Below are 6675 nucleotides of genomic sequence, written 5' to 3' on the forward strand. Positions count from 1 at the left end.
GTGTTTCTGGGTGTCCTCGTGCACCCGCCAACAAGGAAAATGTTACCGAAATAGCAAACAACCCCCTCAGCCAAAGACCGCCCAAGCCCCAAACACGCTGGCTTCCCAATACTGTGACGGTGACTACACGACAAGAGCACGGTGACCTTTTACCATGAAGCAGGTTTTCAAACTCCAAGTGCTGAGAAGCAGTAGTCAAGGCACAAGTGTCACCCCACCCATTTAATAAACAACCGTGTTATTTTAGCAGAAATAAAGCCATGCCTGCTGCATCCTGCTGCCTTCGCGAGAACAATGATCAATATATACTGCTTGCAAAAAAAAAAGGTCTTTGTTAAAGCATTGACCAGAGCAGGCAAAACTTGGCCTGTGGGTCGAACGGACACTCCTGCCAGAAGACAGGAGGAGATGGCTGTACAAGCTGTAGGATCATCCAGTGCCTGCCTGATAAGACTAGAACAACCCCCCCAGGCCAGGGTGTGCAACAAGCCCGTGGTACAGGACGGTTTGAGATGTTCAAGACACAAATGGCGTGCAATGCATAATTTGTTCTGATCACTGTATAAAAGGAGGGTTGGAAAGCCTGGGAACTCTGTAGTGGCCTAGAGAAGCCCACGTGGTGTCGTGCCGACAACCTTGGCACAGGCGCAAAAGCCTTAACTCCTGCTCCCTAACCAAAATGTGTTAGAGCCATGCTTGTGGACCGTGAATCATCACCACCGACCCGAGCCTGCGGTTGTTCATAGATACCAGATTGGTGTTGGGACATCCTGGCTGCCACTTTGTCGGCACCGCGACTCCCGAGACGTCAGCACTGGCAGCACATGCATAATACCGACCGGGACACTAGTGATGCCAACCCCCGAGTTGGCAAGTGGCAAACTGCCCTCTCATAAGGTCGCAACTGGGGATGGTATAGCATTGCTAAGGCACCCCCACCTCCCTTCCCTATTAATTCCCTCACAGTTTAACGAGTTATGGATGCGCCGGGGACCGGACAACAGCAGTTCAGAGAGTTTAAAACAAACAGGGCTCAATATGCCTCCCAGGCTCTCAAGATACAAGATGCTCCACAAAATATGTCTGAGCAGCAAAGCTGGGGAGCGTCCAGCTGATACGGACACATCAGCGACACATCGCCCAGACTCCAGCGCAAGCCCACAGACATCCCAGAGCTGAACACGAATTGCTCCCATTCAATCACTGCTTCAACGGACTGGTTTCAGACGGGCTGGGTATAACCAGATTCTTAGTTTCAGCAATATTTCCTACCTTCCAATTGAGGAATACTGCTCATCCCTGCCCCCGGGAGGGGCGTCTGGAGCGCATCCCCTACCAATACAGTTTTGCTCTCAAGAAACCCCGGGTCTTTCCCAAAGCGTTCTCTGATCGCGGATCAGCGACGCTCATGTTAGCTAACACGCTTTCTCGCTTAGCAGCATCCTTTAAAAGAAAGCATTTCCCCTCCCCCAGATGAGGTTCGAGCAATGGCTGCACTCTAATGAAGCACCAATTTCATTAGCGATGATAAGATCACAGGTTTTCTTATTACAAAGCCAGCATCAGATTTAGCCTGTTCTTAACCACTCGTTTCCTTTGAAGGGCTCCAAGTTTTGCAAACGATGTGAGAGGTGATCCTCAAGCTGTCACTTAGAAACCTTCACTGGTTTCTATTTAAAAAAAAGGGATTTTTTTTCTTTTTGTGTGTGTGTGGGGGCGGTGGGGGGATTGTTTTGTTTTTGGAGAGAAATGGAGCTGAGCCGCGCTGGGGGACAGTGCCATCCCAGACTGGCACGCTGCCACTGATCCTCCTCTTGATAACAGCCCAGTTGGGAAGCCCGGGTCTGAGCCACCCCGGGGCTTTGGGAGCAGACCCAGAGGTTGTGTCCGGACCAACCGGTATCAAGTGTGGACATCCCCAGCCCATCGGGCCACCAGGCAGATGCTTGCAGGGGAGCTTGAAAGGCAGACAGAGGCAAAGAGAAAAGCAAAACAGGCAGAGAGAAAAGTAAGTGAGATTTGCCCCCTCTTCCTTTGCCCCCTACCCTGGCCTGGAAGGAGGGGACCAAAAGGAGAAGTCTCCCCCCGGCAGCGTTGCCTACCTGGCTGGGGCAGCGGCTCCGGTCTCTGGCTGGGGCGCCTCGCAACTGCTATGATTCAGCGGCGACGCTGGAACCGAGTTCATTGACAGGAAGCCTCTGTCGTTCGGGGCCCTTGCTAAATTTGGAGAGGCGAAGCACAACCACCTCTGCGCTCACCACAGCACGGAGGAAGAGGAGGAGAGAGCTGGGTGCTCGCTAATAAGTACCGACCAGAGCCGGGGGGCTCTGTGCCACTCTCCTGGGCACGCTGCACCCTTCCCTGCCTCTCAGGAGCCCCTTCCCTGCCTCGACAGTGCCGCCAGCCGGGTCTGCCCTGGACTCATCTCCCATGCCCAGGCCCTGCTTTGTGGCTTCAAGCAGGGGGAGCAGATAGGAGCCCGATTCTCAACCAGCTGCCACCTCCGACGGCTTTGTGTGGACACCAGGTCCCCCCCGCGGGACTTCACGCTCAGACACGGGGCCCCCACTTGACGTTTCTGGCCTCAGAGCCAGCGGTCAGGTGGCCCCGGTGGCCCCGGTGAACCAGGGGGGCTGATGTGGGCCAGGCGGTTTGGTTCACGCCCCATGGCGTGGTTTGCCAGCTCCCACGGCTGGCAGGGAGGAAGGACGAAGTCATCATCGGGTCCGTGCTAGGGAAACGTTGGCTTTGGGCTCCTGCCTTCTCAGCAGAGCCTGACAAGAAACAGCCTCCAAGCCCCGAGCAGCCCCGTGAGTCACATCCTCTGTGGAGAGCCGTTCTCAGAGGCCAGGGGATAATTCAGAGGATGGGAGGACGTGGGCGAGGGGGTGATGCCAGGAACCCTGGAGAGAAAGGGCGTGAGTTCGAAACAGCTGCTGCCCATGACAGCAGGCGCCCAGCTGGGTTGGCGCAGGGAAGCGGGGTGGCGACATAGGCTCAGTTCAGCGAAGTGGCTCCCAGGCTTCTCAGGAAGGGAGGATGTGGCACCGGGGGCTGAGCTGCTGGAGCCCACGCTATTCCTAGAAAGCCCTGCAGCTCGGCCAAGCGTACCCACATGTCACCGGGGAGCTGGCAGCCCCTGATCCCCAGGGAGCGGGGGCTTGGGGGGCCGCAGCACAGCACCCCAGAGCCTGGCACGTCGCAGAGGGGACGCGGGTTTCCCTGCACCCTCGGCTCTGGGAGCCGTGGGAAGTCAGCTGCCCTGTCTCTGGCTCTGCCCTTGGGCACAGGGAGGATGATGCTTCTTGGGGGCAGCCTTCCAGGTCTCTCACCTGCTCTGGGCTCTCCCCAGACGAAACACACCCAGTTCCCGGCAGCTGTCCCCTCCCGGCATCACGTGCTCTGCCCATGCAGCTCAGAGCGGGTAAGTGTGGCTCTGCGGCAGGGGTGTTCCCCCCCGGGAAGCAGGGTTTTGTCTTGTCCCATAATCTGGGTGCCGTGATGGGGAATGCGGGCCAGGTGGCAGCCTCACACGCCTCCCCCGGGTCACTCCCCGTGACCATCGTCAGCCTCCTTTCCAGGCTTGCAAAATGCAGGAGTCATGTGAATGCCCCCAGAGCTCCCAGTTTCCCCCGGGTCACTGTGTTGCAGGAGTACGGACACGGCCCCTGCCTACTCTCTGCCTGCAGCCTCGCACCATGGCCTGGGCGCACACCGGGCAGCCAGCTGCTGCGTGACTGCTGGTGACGGCCAGGACAGCCCGGAGCCGAGCCCCCCCTCGCCCAGCGCACAGCTGAGCCCGTGACGTCCAGCCGGGGCTGTGGGACCACGGGAGGTGCAGTGCCCGATGCCGCCCGGCCCCGAGGTTGGGCAGCAGGCTGCTCCGTGGTCCACCCCAGGGGGTGAGGGGTGGCCAGAAGAGCCCGGCGCCAGAAAGCACATGCCCGCAGGCTGGCGAGGGCGGAGGCGCTGAGCAGAGTAGCGAGGGCATGAGTCTGGCAGCTGTGGTGGGGAGGGAAGGGGAGATGCCCCCTGGACTGGATTGCATCGGAGACTTTGGGAGTGAGGCCGCATCGGCAGGAGCAGGAGGGCTGGGGGCAGGCACTAGCAAGCGGGGAAGTCTGGAAAGGTCTCACACCTGAGCTGGCAGTGAGAGGACAGGTCTCTGCCCCTCCCGCCTGGCCCCTGCTCCTTGCCTGGCCCAGCAGATGAGATTTTTCCCCCTATAATTTTCCCTGTGGTCCACTGACCTAAATCCCTTCTAATCCCACACCCAATCCTTCCCCCGTAATCACCTTCCATGTATGCCACCAGGCACTAATCCGGCTCTGGCCCCCAGCTGGAGCCCATCTCTCTCCCACTCCCCCCCCAGACCAAACAGAAGTCCCCAGGGAAGTGGGGACAGGATCTCTGCTAATGCCTCATTAAGACCAATTAGCCACTTAGTATCTGGAACAAAGAGGGAGTCGATGCAGCAGGGAGTGAGGGGTGCGGAGATACAGGCCTGCACCAGAGGTCTGCGCGTGCACATGCACATACGTATGCCGGGGCTGCTTGCATGGCGTGATTCCCCAGCAAGGCAGAGCGAGGGCCTGAGGACTGGCTGCTGCGGGAATGAGATGCCCCAGGACTGCCCCACACCATCCCAGACCACAGCTCCCTGCAACAGGATCCCTCCTCCTCTCCCCCACGCAGCACAGGGCCTGTGCCCCGGAGCAAGGGACAGGGGCTAGGGCTGGGATCCACTCCCACCTCTGCTGCTGACTCCTAGTGCAAGACGTAGCTCCCAGAAAGCTCCATTTCCCTGGGGGGTTGCTGCCTGGAAACCCCGGGCCCTGCATGAATGGCAGCAGTGGAAGGTACCTCGCTTGCCGCCCGGGGCCACTGGAGCCCCCTCCTTTGACAGAGCAGGTGCAGGAGTGGCAGCCCCCCGCCATGCCCCCTCGCTGGGTCTCAGCCTTTGCTGAAAGCCACGCGGCAGGGCCTGGCGGGTCATTTCCCATGGCTCCGTCCACCCTCAGCTCCCAGCGACAAAGGGGATGATCCATTTCTGGCGACGCCAGGAGTCCCAGGTGCTCTGCCCACCCCAGCACCACCCAGCCCAATGTGGTGCCCTTGGAAAGGAAACCAAAGCTCCCGAGGTTCCCTGCTTCCGCTACCGCTTCAGCAACACAGCAGCTGCGACAGCCTCAGCCAACCAGGCCAGCCCTGGTCCAGCTACACCTTACATATATTATACAATTAACTGCTTAATCGTGCAATAAATTTAGACTGGCCAAGCATGCAAAGTGAGACCGGCCACGAGTGCAACGTAATTAGCACACAATTAACGGGGTAATCGTGCAATAAGTGTAGACCGCCCACGTGTGCAAAGCAACGATCACTCCATAAAAATGACTCTCCGGCTATAGAGGGCCAATCAGGTACAAAGTTAGCATTTAAACACGTGTAACACCTTTCTAGCTGGTTTCTATGCTGCTCTAATTTGAGGATGCAGCAGGTGAAGAGTGTCGTGGCAGAGGTTATCGTTTAGAGATGCGCCCTAAGGACGTGGGAGCAGCTAGGCAGTAAGTTGACAGAGGCTAAGGGTGTGCAGAGGTCACTGACTGCTGCCCAACTAAAGGGTGCTGTTCAGCTCTCCTCCTTGGTTGCAGGCCTGTATTCACCGAACCCGGTGATCACCACAAAGGGCACTGCGCAAGCCAGCGCAGACAGGGATGCTTTGTGGGTCTCTCCCTTGCAGCAAGGCAGGGGGCTGGAGAGGTCCTGTCTGAATGCAGCCCCTGCTGTTCCTCCGGAGGGGCCCAGGGCCAACCGAGTCCCCAGGCTACCTCGAGATCCGCAGATTCCCCCTGCCTCTGCACGGTCACAGGCAGGCCATGGGGCTGCCCCTGTTACCCTAGGGCATTTAGGGGTGCTAATCCTGGTTCAAACCCGTGCCCCTGCAGTGAGAATCGCCCCCCTGCTCTCCCCAGCTGGGATCAAGCATCAAGCGATCAGGGCTTCTGCTGGCTTTCGATGGACTTCCCAGTTACGACTGTGAAATAGCACCAGTGGGCATGGTCTAGCACCAGCCCGCGGCCAGTTTGCATGAGAGGCCTCTTGTGCAACCCTGCATCCGGCTTCTCATGGGAGCGAGCTTGCAAAATGCCACTTGGCTTAATGATGCTCCTGCTCCTTCAAGGGGAACTTCTGCCTTGGCCTTGTACAAGAGGAGAGGCGGGCGGAGGGGGCGCCGGCCTCTGGGCACAGCTGGCAGCTTCCAGGGGAAGGATGAAGGGCAGCAGCTCACACTGGCGACCTCACAGGGACAGCGAATGGGCTAACGCCCTGGACAGGAGGTGCCAACTAGGACTGGTGCCAACTAATCAGAAACGAGCCACTTGGAGAATGTAGCAGGCAGAGATGGTCCAGGAGGTTTCTGCTGCTCTCCCCTGCCCTTGCCTAGGGCGCTCAGGGGTGTCTCTGTGAGTGCAGGGAGGAACGGCAACCTGCCCATTGCATCTCCTCCTGGAGGCAGGGGAGCCCCCGGCACGTGGGATTGTACCCCCTGGAAATGCCTCTCCCCTAGACTGGATTCGATCCGTCATGACCTGCCCCCCTTGACGCCCCACGTTCCCTCGTCACCACTTACCGAGGCTTCGGAGCGGCCAAGCACCCAGGAAGTTCACTCTT

General features: G+C 58.8%; 1 protein-coding gene across 1 annotated transcript in view; it reads right to left on the reverse strand.

The window, feature by feature from the left end:
* ZNF683 (zinc finger protein 683) overlaps nt 1-6675 on the reverse strand; it is a 16196-nt gene extending 9521 nt beyond the window's left edge. Inside the window, exon 1 of the mRNA XM_025198736.1 lies at nt 6635-6675. The gene's annotated coding sequence lies outside the window, so the exon portion shown is untranslated. The remainder of the gene's footprint in view (nt 1-6634) is intronic.

This window comes from Alligator sinensis, unplaced genomic scaffold (genome assembly GCF_000455745.1).
Source record: "Alligator sinensis unplaced genomic scaffold, ASM45574v1 scaffold337_1, whole genome shotgun sequence".
Lineage (NCBI taxonomy): Eukaryota > Metazoa > Chordata > Crocodylia > Alligatoridae > Alligator > Alligator sinensis.